This window comes from Nomascus leucogenys, chromosome 12 (assembly GCF_006542625.1).
Source record: "Nomascus leucogenys isolate Asia chromosome 12, Asia_NLE_v1, whole genome shotgun sequence".
Taxonomy (NCBI): Eukaryota; Metazoa; Chordata; class Mammalia; order Primates; family Hylobatidae; genus Nomascus; species Nomascus leucogenys.
In genome coordinates this window covers 32,088,296-32,099,524 of record NC_044392.1, presented here as the reverse complement: position 1 = coordinate 32,099,524, position 11,229 = coordinate 32,088,296, and positions in this window count along the sequence as shown.

Below are 11,229 nucleotides of genomic sequence, written 5' to 3'. Positions count from 1 at the left end.
ACTGATTCAAATCCACATTTTTAAGAGCCTTAGATGTGGGGCTTTTCCTATTCCCAGTCTCTGCTATTGGTCTCCACAGGCAATTTGGCCACATCTTTGACTCACTCCTATATTAAGAATTAAAGAGCTAAGTTCATGCAGAGGAAATATAACAAAGCAGGGACTTTCCTACAAGATCTTTGAAAAATGGAACATTTGCATAAGCCATATTTAGCCAGAACTGTTGTTTTATGTTTTCCTTTCTGAATACTTTGTTACACCTCCTCCCAGCCAGCACCCCTCTCCCTGACCCCAACTAGTCAGAGACCAAAGCCTTCACAATGGTTTACACTTGAACCTTCCTGGCCCCACCCTCATCATCACGCCTGAATAATTACATTCACTGACTGGTCTCCCCTGCTTCTGTTTATCTCCACTCCTAAACCCTCTGACACCTTAATCTTCCCAGAATACCATTGTGATCCTGTCCTACTCTTGCTCAAGTTTTCCCAGAAACTAGAGTATAAACTTTATAAGCTTTAAGTTGAAAGCCACTCTATCTTTTTCATCCCCAGCTCTCTGCCAAGGCAGTGTAACCTGTCTGACATCTCTAACTTCAATACCTTTGTCTTAGATACTAGACTCTCCTCCTGGTTTCTAATTAAACCCAATCTAGGATCTAATTTTGCCCCTGAATTCTGTTGCCCTTTGCCAAGTGATCTCTTCCTCCTCTGAGCCGCAGCATGTCTGAGCTTGCACGCTTGGCATGGCCATAGCACATACAGCCTTAGCTTGCAGTTCAGGGTGTTTACCTTCCCTCCCCTTCCAGATGCTGAATCCCCAGGGATAGGAACTCTGCCCTTATGTGTCCATAGCCCCTGGTAATATTTCTTGCAGTCGTACATTTTCAGCAAATGTTTAATTGGTTAATTGAAGACAATTGTCCCATGCCTTAAGCCTCTCTTTTTGCTAAACATGCCTGTGTCCTTTGTCATTGAACAACTATTTTGATCTATTTTCTTCCTGACGTAGGGGTCAGTTCTGAGGATGCTGAAATCAAGAGACATAGCCTATTCTCTCAAAATTGCTTTCAAGAGTGATTTTGTTGTGAATTGAGAAATGGCTGCATACTTTTGGACTACCCATTTCAGCAAGAGTGTTTGAAACCAAATCTATTCTAAGTAATTTTTTATTTCCTTTTCTCTATGGCATTAGACACACAGCTCCTTTAAACTGCCTTTCATTATCTATTAAACAGACATTCAGTAACTCTATAGACAATGTCTAGCTATATGAACTTAGACAAACTAATATCTCTGAGCTTCAGTTTCTTAAAATTTAAAATGAGGACAATACCGTCTATGGCCAGGGATTAAATGCTATGAGGAATGTAAACCAGATGTCAGGTATGATCTCTCTAAAATCCAGATAAAATTAATTAAAAATACTGGCCACAAACCCTCTCTAAGAGTTTTCAAAATTCTCAGAGAGCTTAATTTTCATGCTCACCATAGCACTGATTTTCTTCTAAATATTTTGTTTCTACCAAAATATTTTGTCCCAATTTTGCCTTTTATGGCTATTTCTTCATATCCACTTTCCCAAACTAAAGAAGCAGCCCCTTCACCTTAAACTCCTCCTTCAAAGCAACCTAAATACAGGTCTGGGTTTGTATTCCTAGTGGGATATTACAGAGGTTAGTGTGATGCAGGGGAGTCATGCTGTTTAAATCCATACTAGTCCCCAGAGGCCAGGATGCCCCCACCACCCCTACCCCTCCCACCACAGAGTTCTTCAGCTTCTCACATTTCTAGTTCTTCTCTCTCTACTTTCATTACCTTCTCTTTTTTTTTCTTCTCATGTGCTCACAGGAACAAAGAAAATTAACTCCTCTAAGTTTTCTTACACAGAGTGCCTTAATTACATATTACTATTGTTTGAGTTCCTGCCAACACTACATCTGTAGGGTCACACCTGCTATATTAGAGGCTTATCAAAAAAAGGTAGCTTTCTCCTAAAAAGGGGTTTCGGTGCCCACTAAGATAACTGGATGCCAAGATAAGTTTAACCTAACAAACTTTATTATTATTATTATTATTATTATTATTATTATTATTATTAGAGATAGGTTCTTATTCTGTCATCCAGACTGCAGTGCAGGGGTGCAATCATAGCTCACTGCAGCCTCAAAGTCCTGAGTTCATGCAATCCTCCTGCCTCAGCTCCCTGAGTAGCTAGGACTACAGGCATATGCTACCCTGCCCAGCTAATTTTAAAAAAATAATTAGGGATGGAGTCTTGTTGTATTGCCCAGGCTGGTCTCAAACTTCTGGTTTCAAGCAATCCTCCTGCCTTTTACCTCCCTAATTGTTGGAGTTACAGGCATGAGCCACAGCGCTCAACCAAGATTTAAAAACTTTTAAAAGAAAGCACATTACTTACTATTATCATCATTATGGTTACTACCAGTATTAAAACAATTGGTATTGGAAACACCACTACCAGATCAAGCTTCAAACCAAGATGTCAAGTAAATATTATTGTCAGGCCTCTGAGCCCAAGCCTGCATGTATACACCCAGATGGCCTGAAGCAAGTGAAGAATCACAAAAGAAGCGAAAATGGCCGGTTCCTGCCTTAACTGATGACATTCCACCATTGTGATTTGTTCCTGCCCCACCTTGACTGAGCGATTAACCTTGTGAAATTCCTTCCCCTCACTCAGAAGCTCCCCCACTGAGCACCTTGTGACCCCCGCCCCTGCCCACAAGTGAAAAACCCCCTTGACTGTAATTTTCCACTACCTACCCAAATCCTATAAAACAGCCTCACCCCTATCTCCCCTCACTGACTCTCTTTTTGGACTCAGCCTGCCTGCACCTAGGTGATTAAAAAGCTTTATTGCTCACACAAAGCCTGTTTGGTGGTCTCTTCACACAGACCATGTGACGTTTGGTGCCGTAACTCAGATCGGGGAACCTCCCTTGGGAGATCAATCCCCTGTCCTCCTGCTCTTTGCTCCATGAGAAAGATCCACCTGTGACCTCTGGTCCTCAGACCAACCAGCCCAAGGAACATCTCACCAATTTTGAATTGGGTAAGCAGCCTGTTTTTACTCTCTTCTCCAACCTCTCTCACTATCCCTCAACATCTTTCTCCTTTCAATCTTGGCACCACTCTTCAATCTCTCCCTTCCCTTAATTTCAGTTCCTTTCCTTTTCTGGTAGAGACAGAGAAAACGTGTTTTATCTGTGAACCCAAAACTCCAGCACCAGTCACGGACTCAGGAAGACAGTCTTCCCTTGGTGTTTAATCACTGCAGGGACGCCTGCCTGATTATTCACCCACGTTTCAGAGGTGTCTAATCACCGCGGGGACACCTGCCTGGATCCTTCACCTTAGTGGCAAGTACCACTTTGCCTGGGTGGCAAGCACCACCTCTCCTGGGGGGCAAGTACCCCCCCCACACCCCTTCTCTCCTTGTCTCCACCCTCTCTTCTCTGGGCTTGCCTCCTTCACTATGGGTCACCTTCCACCTTCCATTCCTCCCTTTTCTCCCTTAGCCTGTGTTCTCAAGAACTTAAAACCTCTTCAACTCACACCTGACCTAAAACCTAAATGCCTTATTTTCTTCTGCAATACCGCTTGACCCCAATACAAACTCAACAACGGTTCCAAATAGCCTGAAAATGGCACTTTCAATTTCTCCATCCCACAAGATCTAAATAATTCTTGTCATAAAATGGGCAAATGGTCTGAGGTGCCTGACATCCAGGCATTCTTTTACACGTCGGTCCCTCCCTAGTCTCTGTTCCCACTGCAACTCATCCCAAATCCTCCTTCTTTCCCTCCCCCTGTCCCCTCAGTCCCAATCCCAAGTGTCACTGAGTCTTTCCAATCTTCCTTTTCTACTGACCCGTCTGACCTCTCCCCTCCTCCCCAGACTGCTCCTTCTCAGGTCACTCCCTGCCAGGCTGAATCAGGCTCCAGTTCTTCCTCAGCATCCACTCCTCCACTCTATAATCCTTCTATCACCTCCCCTCCTCACACCTGGTCCAGCTTACAGTTTCATTCCGTGACTAGCCCTCCCCCACCTGCCCAACAATTTCCTCTTAAAGAGGTGGCTGGAGCTAAAGGCATAGTCAAGATTAATGATCCTTTTACTTTATCTAACCTCTTCCAACTTAGTTAGTGTTTAGGCTTTTTGTCATCAAATATGAAAACCTAGCCCAGTCCATGGCTCATTTGGCAGCAACCCTTAGACATTTTACAGCCTTGGACCCAGAGGGGCCAGAAGGCTGTCTTATTCTCAATATGCATTTTATTACCCAATCCGCTCCCAACATTAGAAAAAGCTCCAAAAATTAGACTCCGGCCCTCAAACCCCACAACAGGACTTAATTAACCTTGCCTTCAAGGTGTACAATAATAGAGTAGAGACAGCCAAGTAGCAACATATTTCTGAGTTGCAATTCCTTTTCTCCACTGTGAGAGAAACCCCAGCCGCATCTCCAGCACACAAGAACTTCAAAATGCCTAAGCCACAGTGGTCAAGCATGCCTACAGGACCTCCTGCATCAGGATCTTGCTTCAAGTGCCAGAAATCTGGCCACTGGGCCAAGGAATGCCCTCAGCCTGGGATTCTTCCTAAGCCATGTTCCATCTGTGTGGGACCCCATTGGAAATCGGACTGTCCAATTTGCCTGGCAGCCACTCCCAAAGACCCTGGAAGTCTGGCCCAAGGCTCTCTTACTGACTCCTTCCCAGATCTTCTCGGCTTAGTGGCTGAAGACTGATGCTGCCTGATCGCCTCAAAAGCCTCCTGGACCATCACAGACACTTTCAGTAACTCTTACAGTGGAGGGTAAGTCCGTCCCCTTCTTAATCAATGCAGAGGCTACCCACTCCACATTACTTCTCTTCAAGGGCCTGTTTGCCTTGTCTCCATAACTGTTGTGGGTATTGATGGCCAGGCTTCTAAACCCCTTAAAACTCCCCAACTCTGGTGCCAATTTAAACAATATTCTTTTATACACTTCTTTTTAGTTATCCCCACCTGCCCAGTTCCCTTATTAGGCTGAAACATTTTAACCAAATTATTTGCTTCCCTGACTATTCCTGGACTACAGCCACATCGCACTGCTGCCCTTCTTCCCAACCCAAAGCCTCCTTTGCCTCTTTCTCTCATATCCCCCTACCTTAACCCACAGGTATGGGACACCTCTACTCCCTCCCTGGCAACCGATCACACCCCCATTACTATCCCATTAAAACCTAATCACCCTTACCTGGCTCAATGGCAGTATCCCATCCCACAACAGGCTTTAAAGGGATTAAAGCCTGTTGTCACTTGCCTGTTACAGCATGTCCTTTTAAAGCCTATAAACTCTCCTTACAATTCCCCCATTTTACCTGTCCAAAAACTGGACAACTCTTACAGATTAGTTCAGGATCTGTGCCTTATCAACCAAATTGTCTTGCCTATCCACGCCATGGTGCCAAACCCATATACTCTCCTATCCTCAGTACCTCCCTCCAAAACCCCTCCATAACCCTTATTCCATTCTGGATCTCAAAACATGCTTTCTTTACTATTCGTTTGCACCCTTCATCCCAGCCTGTCTTCACTTTCACTTGGACTTGGACTGACCCTGACACCCATCAGCCTCAGCAACTTACCTGGGCTGTACTACCACAAGGCTTCATGGACAGCCCCCATTACTTTGGTCAACCCAAATTTCTTCCTTATCCATTACCTATCTCAGCATAATTCTTCATGAAAACACACGTGCTCTCCCTGCTGATCATGTCCAGCTAATCTTCCAAACCCCAACTCCTTCTAGAAAACAATAACTCCTTTCCTTTCTGGGCATGTTTAGTTACTTCCACCTTTGAATACCTAGTTTTACCACCCTGACTAAACCATAATATAAACGCACAAAAGGAAACCTAGCTGACCCCATAAATCCTAAGTCCTTTCCCCATTTCCCTTTCCATTCCTTAAAAAACAGTCCTAGAAGCTTCTCCCACAGTAGCTCTCCCTAACTCATCCCAATCCTTTTCATTACACACAGACAAAGTATAGGGCTATGCGGTCAAAATTTTTACACAAGAGCCAGGACCGCACCCTGTAGCCTTTCTGTCCAAACAACTTGACCTTACTGTTTTAGGCTGGCCTCCCACATTATTCCGGATACTACACCTGACCCCCAGGACTGTATCTCTCTAATCCACCTGACATTCATGCCATTTCCCCATATTTTCTTCTTTCCTGTTCCTCACTCTGATCATACTTGGTTTATTGATGGCAGTTCCACCAGGCCTAATCGCCACTCACCAACAAAGGCAGCCTATGCTATAGTATCTTCCATATCTATCACTGAGACTAACGCTCTGTCTCCCTCCACTACCTCTCAGCAAGCCGAACTCATTGCCTTAACTGGAGCCCTCACTCTTGCGAAGCAACCACATGTCGATATTTATACTAACTCTAAACATGCCTTCCATATCCTGCACCACTATGCTGTTATATGGTCAGAAAAATGTTTCCTCACTACCAAAGGTCCTCCATCATTAATGCCTCTTTAATAAAAACTCTTCTCAAGGCCGCTTTCTTCCAAAGGAAGCTGGAGTTATTCACTGCAAGAGCCATCAAAAGGCATCAGATCCCATCACTCAGGGCAACGCTTATGCTGATAAGGTAGCTAAAAAAGTAGCTAGAGTTCCTACTTCTGTACCTAATGGCCAGTTTTTCTCCTTCTCATTGCTCACGCTCACCTACTCTCCCACTGAAATTTCCACCTATCAATCTCTTCCCACACAAGGAAAATGGCTCTTGGACCAAGGAAAATATCTCCTTCCAGCCTCACAGGCCCATTCTATTCTGTTGTCATTTTATAACCTCTTCCATGTAGGTTACAAGCCACTAGGCTGCTTCTTAGAACCTCTCATTTCCTTTCCATCATGGAAATCTATCCTCAAGGAAATCACTTCTCAGCGTTCCATCTGCTATTCTACTACTCCTCAGGGATTGTTCAGGCCCTCTCCCTTCCCTATACATCAAGCTTGGGAATTTGCCCCTGCCCAGGACTGGCGAATTGACTTTACTCACATGCCCCAAATCAGGAGACTAAAATACCTCTTGGTCTGGGTAGATACTTTCACTGAATGGGTAGAGGCCTTTCCCACAGGGCCTGAGAAGGCCACCACGGTCATTTCTTCCCTTCTGTCAGACATAATTCCTCGGTTTGGCCTTCCCACCTCTATACAGTCTGATAATGGACCAGCCTTTACTAGTCAAAGCACGCAAGCAGTTTCTCAGGCTCTTGGTATTCAGTGGAACCTTCATACCCCTTACCATCCTCAATCTTTAGGAAAGGTAGAACGGACTAATGGTCTTTTAAAATCACACCTCACCAAGCTCAGCCTCCAACTTAAAAAGGACTGGACAGTACTTTTACCACTTGCCATTCTCAGAATTCGGGCCTGTCCTCGAAATGCTACAAGGTACAGCCCATTTAAGCTTCTGTATGAATGCTCCTTTTTATTATGCCCCAGTCTCATTCCAGACACCAGCCCAACTTGAACTGTGCCCCAAAAACTTGTCATCCCTACAATCTTCTGTCTATTCATGCTCCTATTCACCATTCTCAACTACTTGTAAATGCCCTGCCCTTTTTTACAGTGCTGATTTATACTTTTCCTCCAAACCATCATAACTGATATCTCCCGGTTTTTACCTCAAACAGCCACCCTTAAGTCTCTCTTAAGGTGGATAGAAGATCTTCAGTGACAAGGTACACTCCAGTACTTTCACTCTAATGAAGCCCTTTTCTTTACTTTTATATTCACTCTTATTCTCGTTCCCATTCTTATGCCCCCCTCTACCTCTCCCCAGCTATCTCCACCACACTATCAATCTCACTCACTCTCTCCTAGCTGTTTCTAATCCTTCTTTAACAAACAATTGCTGGCTTTACAATTTCTCTTTCCTCCAAAACCGCTGAGGCCTCAATTTACTCACTGCTGAAAAAGGGGACTCTGTATATTTTTAAATGAAGAGTGTTGTTTTTACCTAAATCAATCTGGCCTGGTATATGACAACATAAAAAAAACTCTAGGATAGAGCCAAAATCCTTAACCAAGCAAGTAATTATGCTGAACCCCCTTGGGCACTCTCTAATTAGATGTCATGGGTTCTCCCAATTCTTAGTCCTTTAATACCTGTTTTTCTCCTTCTCTTATGCGGATCTTGTGTCTTCCATTTAGTTTCTCAATTCATACAAAACCGTATCCAGGCCATCACCAATCATTCTATAAGACAAATGTTTTAAGGGAGGAGACCACCCCTCATATTGTCTTATGCCCAATTTCTGCCTCCAAAGAAAGAAGAAGTAAAAACTAAAAGGTAGAAATGAAATCCACAGGCAGACATCCCGGTGCCACACCCTGGGCCTGGTAGTTAAGATCAACCCCTGACCTAATCAGTTATGTTATCTATAGATTACAGACATTGTATGGAAAAGCACTGTGAAAATCCCTGTCCTGTTCTGTCCATTCTAATTACCAGTACACACAGCCCCCAGTCACATACCCCCTGCTTGCTCCCCCTGCTTGCCCAGTCAGTCATGACCCTCTCACACAGACCGCCTTAGAGTTGTAAGCCCTTAAGAGGAACAGGAATTGTTCACTTGGGGAGCTCGGTTTTTGAGACATGAGTCTTGCCAATGCTCCCAGCCGAATAAAGCCCTTCCTTCTTTAACTTGGTGTCTGAGGGGTTTTGTCTGTGGCTTGTTCTGCTACAGTTTCTTCTAACAACCCCATAATATCACCCCTTACCACAAAATCTTCCTTCAGCTTAATCTCTCCCACTCTAGGTTCCCATGCCACCCGTAATCCTGCTTGAAGCAGCCCTGAGAAACATCGCCCATTATCTCTCCACACCACCCCCAAAAATTTTCACTGCCCCAATACTTTACCACTATTTCGTTTTATTTTTCTTATTAATATAAGAAGACAGGAATGTCAGGCCTCTGAGCCCCAGCCTGCATGTATACATCCACATGGTCTGAAGCAAGTGAAGTATCACAAAAGAAGTGAAAATGGCTGGTTCCTGCCTTAACTGATGACATTCCACCATTGTGATTTGTTCCTGCCCCACCTTGACTGAGTGATTAACCTTGTGAAATTCCTTCTCCTGGCTCAGAAGCTCCCCCACGGAGCACCTTGTGACCCCCGCCCCTACCCACAAGTGAAAAACCCCGTTTGACTGTAATTTTCCACTACCCACCCAAATCCTATAAAAGAGCCCTACCCCACCTCCCTTCACTGACTCTCTTTTTGGACACAGCCCACCTGCACCCAGGTGACTAAAAAGCTTTATTGCTCACACAAAGCCTGTTTGGTTGTCTCTTCACACCAACACGCATGAGAATTATTATATTACTTCTAACTAAAACCCTTTCAGAGTCTCGCAGGGAAGGCTGTATGTATCTCATAAAATGTTGGGGCCCACTGGATCAGACAAGGCCACAAAGGCCAAAGGGAAGTAAAGATCTCGTTATTTCTCCTAATAATTTCCCTGTCCTTTGTCATAAATGGTGAGTAGGCTGTTATGGTGATGGCAGATTTTCTTTCCACAAAATGTCCATAATAGGACATTTGAACAGAAGGGAAAAATCAAATTGCTGAAGTTGAAAGAGGGCAATGCAAAGAACTCTGGAGAAAGAACTGTAGAGAGCAGTCAACTGGCAGATAGGAAGAAGTTTAAGGAGAAAAATATAGATGTCTAAAGAATACATTTATTCATTTTCCACAGTGCAATTTGGACAAGAAGCCTCTTTCTTGCTTCTTTCTATTCTCATTAAATCATTAGAGCTCAAGCAATCCTTCTGCCTCAGCTTCCTGACTAGCTAGGACTACAGGTATGTGCTACCATGCCCAGCTAATTTTTTAAAAATTAGATTTTAATTTGGTGAACTATTTCTATAGGAAACTACAATCATACAGCCCAGGCACATTGATCTTGGGTGAACAAATCAGAAGGAATGAATAATTCTGTGTTCCTGGGACTCTGTCAATTTCATGAACTTGGTACTCTGAGTAAAGGATGGGAGGAGTTATTTCATAAAATGTGGAGCACAATCATGTGACGAAGATAATGGGATCCCCATTCCATAAATAAATCTGAAGTTCAGAGAGAGTAACAACTGGCCAGGGTCACATCACAGAGACAGAGGCAGGGTTCCCACTGATGCCTCTGACTCCCTGTCCCAGGCCCTTCCACCTCCCCCAAGCAGAAGTGCAGGGGGCAGAGCTGACCCTGTGTGGTGAAAATCTGAGGGCTTAATTCCTATTGGAACACAAGTGAAAGACTTCCTGGCTTCTAATCTCAGGATAAGGACTCAGAGCTCCGTCTCTTCCAGCCTTAGGATAAGAACCAGAATCTTACACCACGAAAGCATGAAAGGTAAGATTTGAGTGAGAAAAAAAAAAAAAAGGCCGTGTTTCACATTCAGTTCACACAGCAGTTTCATACTTAAGGTACCATCACAATAACCCTGTGGGGTAAGCAAGGCAAATTTCATTCTTGTTTTATGGGCATAGGAAGTAAGTCTCAGGGAGGTTAAGACCAAGGTTTTTGGAGAAATTTATATTATGAATCTTTATGTGATTACTATTATGCAATTCCTAAGATCATATAGGAATCCTAGAGCTTGAATATAGAACTTTATTTTTAAATCTATATACATCATAATTACAAGGAGTAGTGTCCATTTGGGTTCCTTGGCCCTGATGTGTTAGTCGAATAAACATTTTCGATCAGGGTTGACATGTGTGTCTGTGCATGTGTGCACTGTACAACTCCAGGGGATGTACCCTAAACCACATGAATGTGATTTGCACACACAAGATTTACAGTGTACTATACGGAGAATCTTTTGCAACAGCTCTTGCTATAATACAGAATCTGAGATGTCTTTGAGAAAGAAAAGCGTAATCATTACCGAAAAATTATTCTCATAATGTATGCAAATTTGTATGAAATCTGTATTGGCCATGGGACAAGGAGGTATTTCCAGCTAGCTTCTGATAGGGCTCTATTCTCTCATAAGAATTCAGCTCTTGACATTAGGTGATATCTGCCCAAGTCATCAGATGCCATAGAGAAAGAGGATTTGCTGAAACTTATATCAGCAGTACACTGTATGCTCTTTCTGATTTATTTGAACATTCATTTATTGAGTGTCAA